The following is a 7,939-nucleotide window of genomic DNA, read 5'->3' as shown; positions in this document are numbered from 1 at the left end:
TTTTTTAAAGTTTCACTAGTTTTCTGTTGTATTTTATATATATTTTTTCAAAGACGGATACCGGACAACACAAACACTGAACATTTACAACAGCCGGCCGGGATGGGTGCACGTTCACCCCAGGTGGAGGAAGATGTCTGCAGACCACTCACTTCCCAAGACTTCCACCAACCATTTAGGGCAGTGTGACCACCCAGCAAAAATATTTCATACTAACCTATGAAAAAAAAAAAAAAGTACTAAAATTTTATATGCTCCCGTTTCACTCTATGTATGACATTTTATGATATTAATATCTTATTAGAAGGTCTCTGGCAGCTCCCCGTCCCCTATAGGTGGGGGATTGACCTCGTATTCTTGAAAGAACCTCCAACTTTATTTTTTTTTACAGTCAAAATTCAATACAAACCGTGCAAACCACTTACACCCTCCCAATTTTGACTTTACATCCCCAAAATAAAATTCTTGGTGGAATCCCTACTTAATTGTCGTATTAGAACTCACTGTAAAACCACTAAAGTCACACAAGTATGACAAATATAGAGGATGTCGGGAGAAAACAAGAAATATAAAGTGGGCTTATTAAGAAAATCGAATTTTAATTTCTTAATAGCCTACTGTTTAAATTGATCACCAAATATGTAATACTATATATACTGCGGCCATTTATTAATTGGAGAAGGCGACTGGACGTCACCTATATCTAACTTGCTGTCTTGTAAATACCACTGTTTTAAAAAACAGACAGAAAAAGAAAATACCATAAACAGTGAAATTTTCGTACATTACCAAATTTCATGAGATACCTTTTTCTCTCCCAAATGTATTTATGAGAAAAGAAGAGGGGGAGAAAAGTACTAGATTTGTTGGTGAACGTACTAGAACACTAAAATATTATAAAAGGTGCTAGATCTAGTACAAAGTACTAGCGGTGGCCCCACTGATTTAGGGCACCACTCCATCCAGTCCTACTAGGTGCGCATGCGCTTTATTCCTCCGTCCCATGGCTCCTGGTCTGTGCATCTTCCGAATCACAAATCCGATTATCAGAAACAGGCCATAGCGAGGTTGACGTCCAGAGAAAGCAGTCCACATCCGAGGCTTATATTTGTACTTTGTTCGATTGCAGGTTTTAAATGCCGGGTAATCGGCACGGCACAACCACCAACCTAGAGAACCCGGAGGTGTTATTGAAATCGTAGGAATTGACAAAGAAAGTATTTACAAAATTTTACATGAACTTTTTTTAACACGAAAAAAAAAAGTGTTCAAAATTGTGCCAAGGAACCTGACATTCGAAGAAAAGGAAACTCGGACGAACATATGTGCTGATATTTTGACAAATATTGGAAGAAAAACTAGAAAAAGAGTCATAAGTTGTAACGAATCGTGGCTTTTCACGCAGGATCTGGAACAAACACCAATCAATGCATGCGAAGAGTCCGAGGAAAGCTCGAATATGCAAATCAAAATTCAAAGCAATGATGTTTAGGCTTTTCGACATCTATTTGATTGTGTACTTTAATGAAGTATTCGAGGATGAAACTGTAAACCAACACTAATATTTTAATGTGCTGATAGCCCTTCGTGAGCGAGTAAAAAGACGACGACCTGATTTATGGACAAACAAGGAATGCACAAAGACAATGCTCCGTCTCACACGACACTGCCAGTGAAGACTTTGTTAGATCATCCATTATATTCGCCGGATCTTAATCTTCGTACGCTTTCACGTCCTCGTCTACGTCTGTAACTATGCGTCTTTCAGCAACGTTCAGGATAAGCTATTTTTTTATTTTGATGTAATTCAGGTGTTCAAAAACATTAGTTTTTTAAAAATAGCTTTCGATGGTGGATTTGAAGTTTACCGTCCTATTCAGCATGGAAGCAATATGAGACATGAACCTACAGCTTGTCGTGGGATCAAGGTTGCGCATCTTAGAGAACAAAATATCGATTTTCCTCTAAAATTATCGCATATTACAAAAAAATATTGTATATTCGTTATGCTCATGATAATTGTAGAAACAAATTATAAAATTGAAAGTGACTATTTTTGTGACTCTTAATCTCTTGAACCGCCCGACCGATCTCGATCAAATTTTCAACGTAGATGCGGTTCTGGCCTGGGAATGTTTCGGTACAACTTAGGGGAGGGGGACAGAAAAAAAAATAAAACTTAATAACTCTTGAACCACACGGGTGGCGGTAAGTTTGTCACCGGAAACTTCGTCACCGTAATTTCGTCATCGGTAATTTTGTCACCAAAATATTACCATATAGGTAATTCCGTCACCGAAAATGTTGTCATGATAATTTCATCACCAGTGTCTTTTAGAACTGAAATAAATAAAATATATGAAAATAAATAAAACTTAATAACTCTTGAACCACCAGACCGATCTCGATCAAACTTCCAACATAGATAAGCTTCGGACCTAGGATGTTTTCTTCAATTCAATTTTACAATGCAACGAAGGGGAGGGGAAGATATATGTTTTAAAAAAAAGTAAAAATAAAAGTGACTGTCTTTGTGACTTCATCACACTTAAACCACCCGACCGATCGTAAGAAAATTTTCAACATACATCAGGTTCGGATCTGAAGTTGTTTTTATCATATCACTTTAACGGTAGAACTTAGAAGAGAGGAAGGGGAGAGGAGAAATCTATAAAAATAAATGGAACTTAATAACTCTTGAACCACCTGACCTATCTTGATCAAACTTTCAACATAAATGAAGTTCAAGCCTGGGATGTTTTCGTTATTTCACTTTTACGGTGAAACCTAGGGGAGGGGAGGGGGAGATATATGTAAAAAGAATAAAAATAAAAGTGACCACGCTTAATCACGCTTTTACCACAGAACCAATCTTAATCAAATTTTCAATATGGATGAAGTTCGGACCTGGGGTGGTTTTTATCATATCACTTTGACGGTAGATCTTAGGGGAGGGGGAGAGGAGGGGACAAATATATAAAAATAAATAAAACTTAATAAGTCTGAACCACCCAACGATCTCGATCAAATTTTCAACATAAATGAGGTTCGGGCATGGGATGGTATTTATCTATTCGCTTTGACGACAGAACTTAGGGGGAGATATATAAAAATAAATGAAACTTAATAACTCTTGAACCATCGGACCGATCTCGATCAAATTTTCAACCTAGATGAAGTTCGAACATGAGATGATTTTTATCATATCATTTTGACGATGTAACTTGAAGGAAGGGAAAGACATTTACAAATGATCGAAAATGACCGGTATTAGTATCGAATCTATAGTTTTTGAGATCGCTGATATGAACAGTGACATTTCTGATGCTATTTAAATCCAAATTGAGCCCCGCAAAAAATGTGGGAGGGGAGGGGAATATAAATTATATATATATAAAATCGAAATTACCAATATCAGTGTCGAATTCATACTTTTCGGGGTCGCTGAGATGAACAATGACACTTCCGATGCCGTGGCCCGCAACATGAGGAGAAGAAGGGATATATAAAAATCATCGAAAATGACCAATATCAAGGAGCGCTTTAGTAATAGTAAAAAGTGACTGATTAACGAAACATATTACTATTTTTTCTTAATTTAACCCAGCGAAGAGGGTAATTGATACTAGTAAGATATAATAAACTTATCTAGTAGTCCCTAATCTTGGTTTCGAACTCCATATCCGCGTCACTGTCCTCACCATTTTAGGGTGTCTACTAAAATTCCAAAATGAAATTTCGTGACTTTTTGTGACCTTTTCTTTGCTAAACTATAAAAGTTCGTAACTATCTTAAGAGTGAATTTAAAGTGCGAATCAGGCTGAATTTCTACGTATGTGACAGAAACGTCCTTTGCTTGCGATTTGCTAGCGTCTAAAGCCGCCCATATACTTTTTTCGGCGCTGAATTCTGAGATTTTATAGAACAAAGTTTTTCAGTCAATATTTGTGTGTGTAGAGATAAAAAAAAAAAATCGTGACCCAAAAGCTAAATTTCGTGACTTTTTCTTGACTTTCATGACCGTTTTCTGATTTCGTGACTTTTTCGTGATATTCATGACTTTTGTGACCGATAGACACCCTATATATATATATATATATATATATATATATATATATATATATATATATATATATATATAAATCCGTATTAACATTACTCTGAACAACAACATTTGTATTCCCACGTTAACGTAATTGAATTTATATCTACACTATAGGATAGATCCCAGGAAATCTCTTACGATTTGTCCTAGAGTCAAAATCTCAACGTGTATGGCATCAGATCGCATGTCATTTCCTGTGTTCTGAACGATCCTATGAGATTTCTCTTGTTTAGAGCACGCTCTATTTCGGAAAGAAAATTCGTAAGATTTCGATTTAAGCGACATCAGGTAAGAGAAAGTTAAAACAAATCAAGTGAAAACACAACTGATGAGGAATCGTCTAATCGTACAGGTTAACTTTAGGTGTACCACTCGAAATAATTGTTGAAAAATTATAATTTATCACTGTTTCCTAAATGATTTACGTTGACCGACATGAAAATTATTCACATAGCATAAATAAAATCCCTCAAGAGAACCATCAAAAGCAATTGATGATAAACTACAATTCTTTTACGATTTACGTACAAATCAGGGTGCGGATATATAGCATAAAAACTATAATGCAAAAAACGCAAATCAAGTTATGCTAGGTGGCCTCTGCAAAGTACGAATGCTATCTAACAGTCAGGGCAGGGCGAAGCCGGGGACCCAGCGTCAGTCAGAGGGTGCAAGCGAAGGAAGCAGGCGCGTCAGTTAATATAGTGAAAACAAGTGGGTTTCGGCAACGATACGAGTTTGAATAGTAATTGTCATGGTATCGTGGTGGTAGCGCTGCACTTGTAAACATAAACTATAGCTTCTGTAAACTATACAGAAATAAACCGGTGGTGGAAAATAGTATCACCGGTTATCTTTCATATGCATTCACTTAGGTAAATGTTTCGCAGAAGGGTCCAAAAGTAGGCAAAACATACAAAATTTACAGGAGAAATGGAAGATACAAGTACTTGGACCTAACCAAATCTACCCTAATGAAATTAACTAACTTAAACTAACCTAATATTAATAGAAGTAAGCGAAATTCTATCACTTTTTGAAAATTAGCTGGAGCCATATACTAATATAATCTAACGTAACATAACCGTAACTAACCTGAACCAGCCTAAACTAAACTAATGTAAATAGAAACTACCGAAATTGTAACATTTCTTAGAAAAATTAGCTGGACCCTTTCTGCTAAACATTGTCTCTCACCTATTTTATCGGTCGTTAAAACATTTATAATAATTTTACACTAGTAACCCTACAATTGTAAACATAAAATACAGCTGTATTACTTTGTATTTAATTCTGTTGTTTGCAGAAATTTGATCCTTATAAATATATCTTTTCATGCAAAGGATTAAATTTTATTTGTAAATCTTCTAACATGTGGTGCACCAAAAGTATACAGCACCCTTCTGACATTTATGTTCTTTTTTAGAGGTATCCAATTTAACAATATAACGTCTGTTATTAATATCAGTGGGATGTGCAGTATGGTTAGCATAGTAATTCTTCAATTTTGTACTTTTATTAAATAGAACTATTTCACAATGTTGATAAACGTCATTCGATCAGACAGGAAAACTCTTCACGTGTATGGCACAAAAAGGGTAGGATTTCCTACAAGATATGTCATAACATTTTTCCGAAGATAAATCCTAAGACATTTCCTAGGATTGATCTCGTGGTGTATAGCGCGCCTTAGAAACCTCTGTGTATGTGTTTTTTATAATTATTTAATGCGCACCTACAATTTATTTCAGGGCAGATCCAGGGAGCGGCGATCACTCCCCCTTCCCAGAAGAGGAAACTTTTTCTTATTTTATATACAAACAAAACCCATCCCAGAGTTTGGAACTCTTAAAAGTAGCTCTAAATGGCAGTATAACCCCCCCCCCCCCAGAAGTCCGTCCTGGATCCGCCTCTGATTTATTTACACATTCAAAAACTGCAAAATAGTGTCCGTTCTATAATCATCGTATATTCACTTATTATCGCAAGAACATTATTGTATATAGCCTTAAGGCTTAAATGATGGTATATCACGATGAATTATAATATAGCTGGCAAGCCTGCGTGCGATCCGAATTATATGAGCTCACACGAGGAATCGAACCAGAATCTTCCACGCCAAAGGCGAATACGCTAATAATAATCTATAGCAGCAGGATTTTTTTTTTTTTCGAAATAATGTATTTGTCCTACAAAATTTTCGGGTATTGAGATCCACAACTATGTTTTACAGCAAAATGCAAAATAAACATCCTTCTTATTTTGATGTGAAGAACATGTGTGCAAATTTGGTCGATTTCCCACCGGGATAGCTAGGCTCATGTTTCAAAAATAATTGTACAATACTTACATCATGCATTAGAATTTATTATCTCCTTTAGAGGGTTCATAAAATGCTAATAAACGAGCAAAATATAACCCAATTGGTAATTCCGCACACATTTTATACATCTGTTAATGGATGCTCGTAAAATGGGTGGCAATGAATTAAAAAAAAAAAAAAAAAAAAAAAACAATTGAATGAATTCACAAGTTCATTTAGGTTTAGTTCGTGAAGATTGCATAGAAGAGAGACGATAGAAGATAATTTGGTTTTATGAGCGCTCAAAAGCCTTCCTCTTCGCATACAAAACCTTCTTATTGTAGAAGCAACAATGAAACGACATTTCCGCCAGACCACGCAGCATGCGTGATCGTCGTACGTGTTATTACAATGACCCAAAAGTCTTTCAAATGAAAGAAAGAAAGGAAAAAAGAAACTGTTATGAAGTTATCTAATGTAAATAACATGATCCATTGTATGTACTGTGATTTTAAAGGCAGTGCGCGTGTCTGTTGATTTCATGTTCATTGCATTTTTATTATCATTGTTAAAAAGCGAGAACTATTTCGAATAAATTTTATCCATCAACAATTACGTACGTATAAATACAGAGAATGTTCAAGTCAAATTAGGGACTGTTTTACGATCGGCAATTAACGTGATGGGCTTTGTTTACTGCTTCGTTTGAACACGTCAATGTGCTGTAATGCGTACGTGTTATCTTTCCCAGTGGAGTCATTCCGATGGAATATAAAGTTTTAGAGAATTGAATTACGGAAATGCCGAATATGAAGGAACCATATTTTTTATTTTACGTAAAACAGGAGAAATAATCTTTTTCTTTAAGTTTTAACCTTTGACCTTAACATATATTGGGTTGAACTCAGTGACTAAATTTCTGTGTGTGTTTTGCCTATAACTCAAGAGCCGAAAACTAATGCAGAGTCGTTTCAGCGTCGAATTAGAGTTTAGCTAACGTGTAATGCTATTTTTCCGTATTTCATGACAGATTGATGATGTTACCAACAATGTAAGTTGAAAAATGCCAGCCACAACTTTCCCCAGAAGGAGTGTTCAAACGCATTTGTAGAAATATTTGAATAATTCTCTCTTACTTCGATTACTCCTAATCAGTTGTTTTTTCAGAAAAAAATGTTCCGGGGGTACACTTAATATTCTGGAGGGCACTGCTGGTACTATTCTATTTATTATTATATTATAGACGTATTATTTTGGTATCCTCCGGGGAGCACTCTCAGAGCTCTGGGGGGAAGTGCCCCCCCCCAAAAAAAAACATGTCTGGAAGAAACACTGCTCCTAATGTGTTTGGACAACCCTGTGGAATAGTCGTGACTGTACTTTTTCGATATAAATCGTGCTAGCATTACAAATATGCCCATTTGCGCACCCAGAAACTATTTAGGGGCTTAGGATTTAGGATTTAGATTTAGATTTCTGGGCTTTCGGCATCTAAGGCCATTTAGTCCGTCACGGTTTGAAGGATGACGTCC

This window comes from Thermobia domestica, chromosome 18 (assembly GCF_964235325.1).
Source record: "Thermobia domestica chromosome 18, izTheDome1.hap1.1, whole genome shotgun sequence".
Lineage (NCBI taxonomy): Eukaryota > Metazoa > Arthropoda > Insecta > Zygentoma > Lepismatidae > Thermobia > Thermobia domestica.
This window is presented reverse-complemented; position numbering follows the sequence as displayed.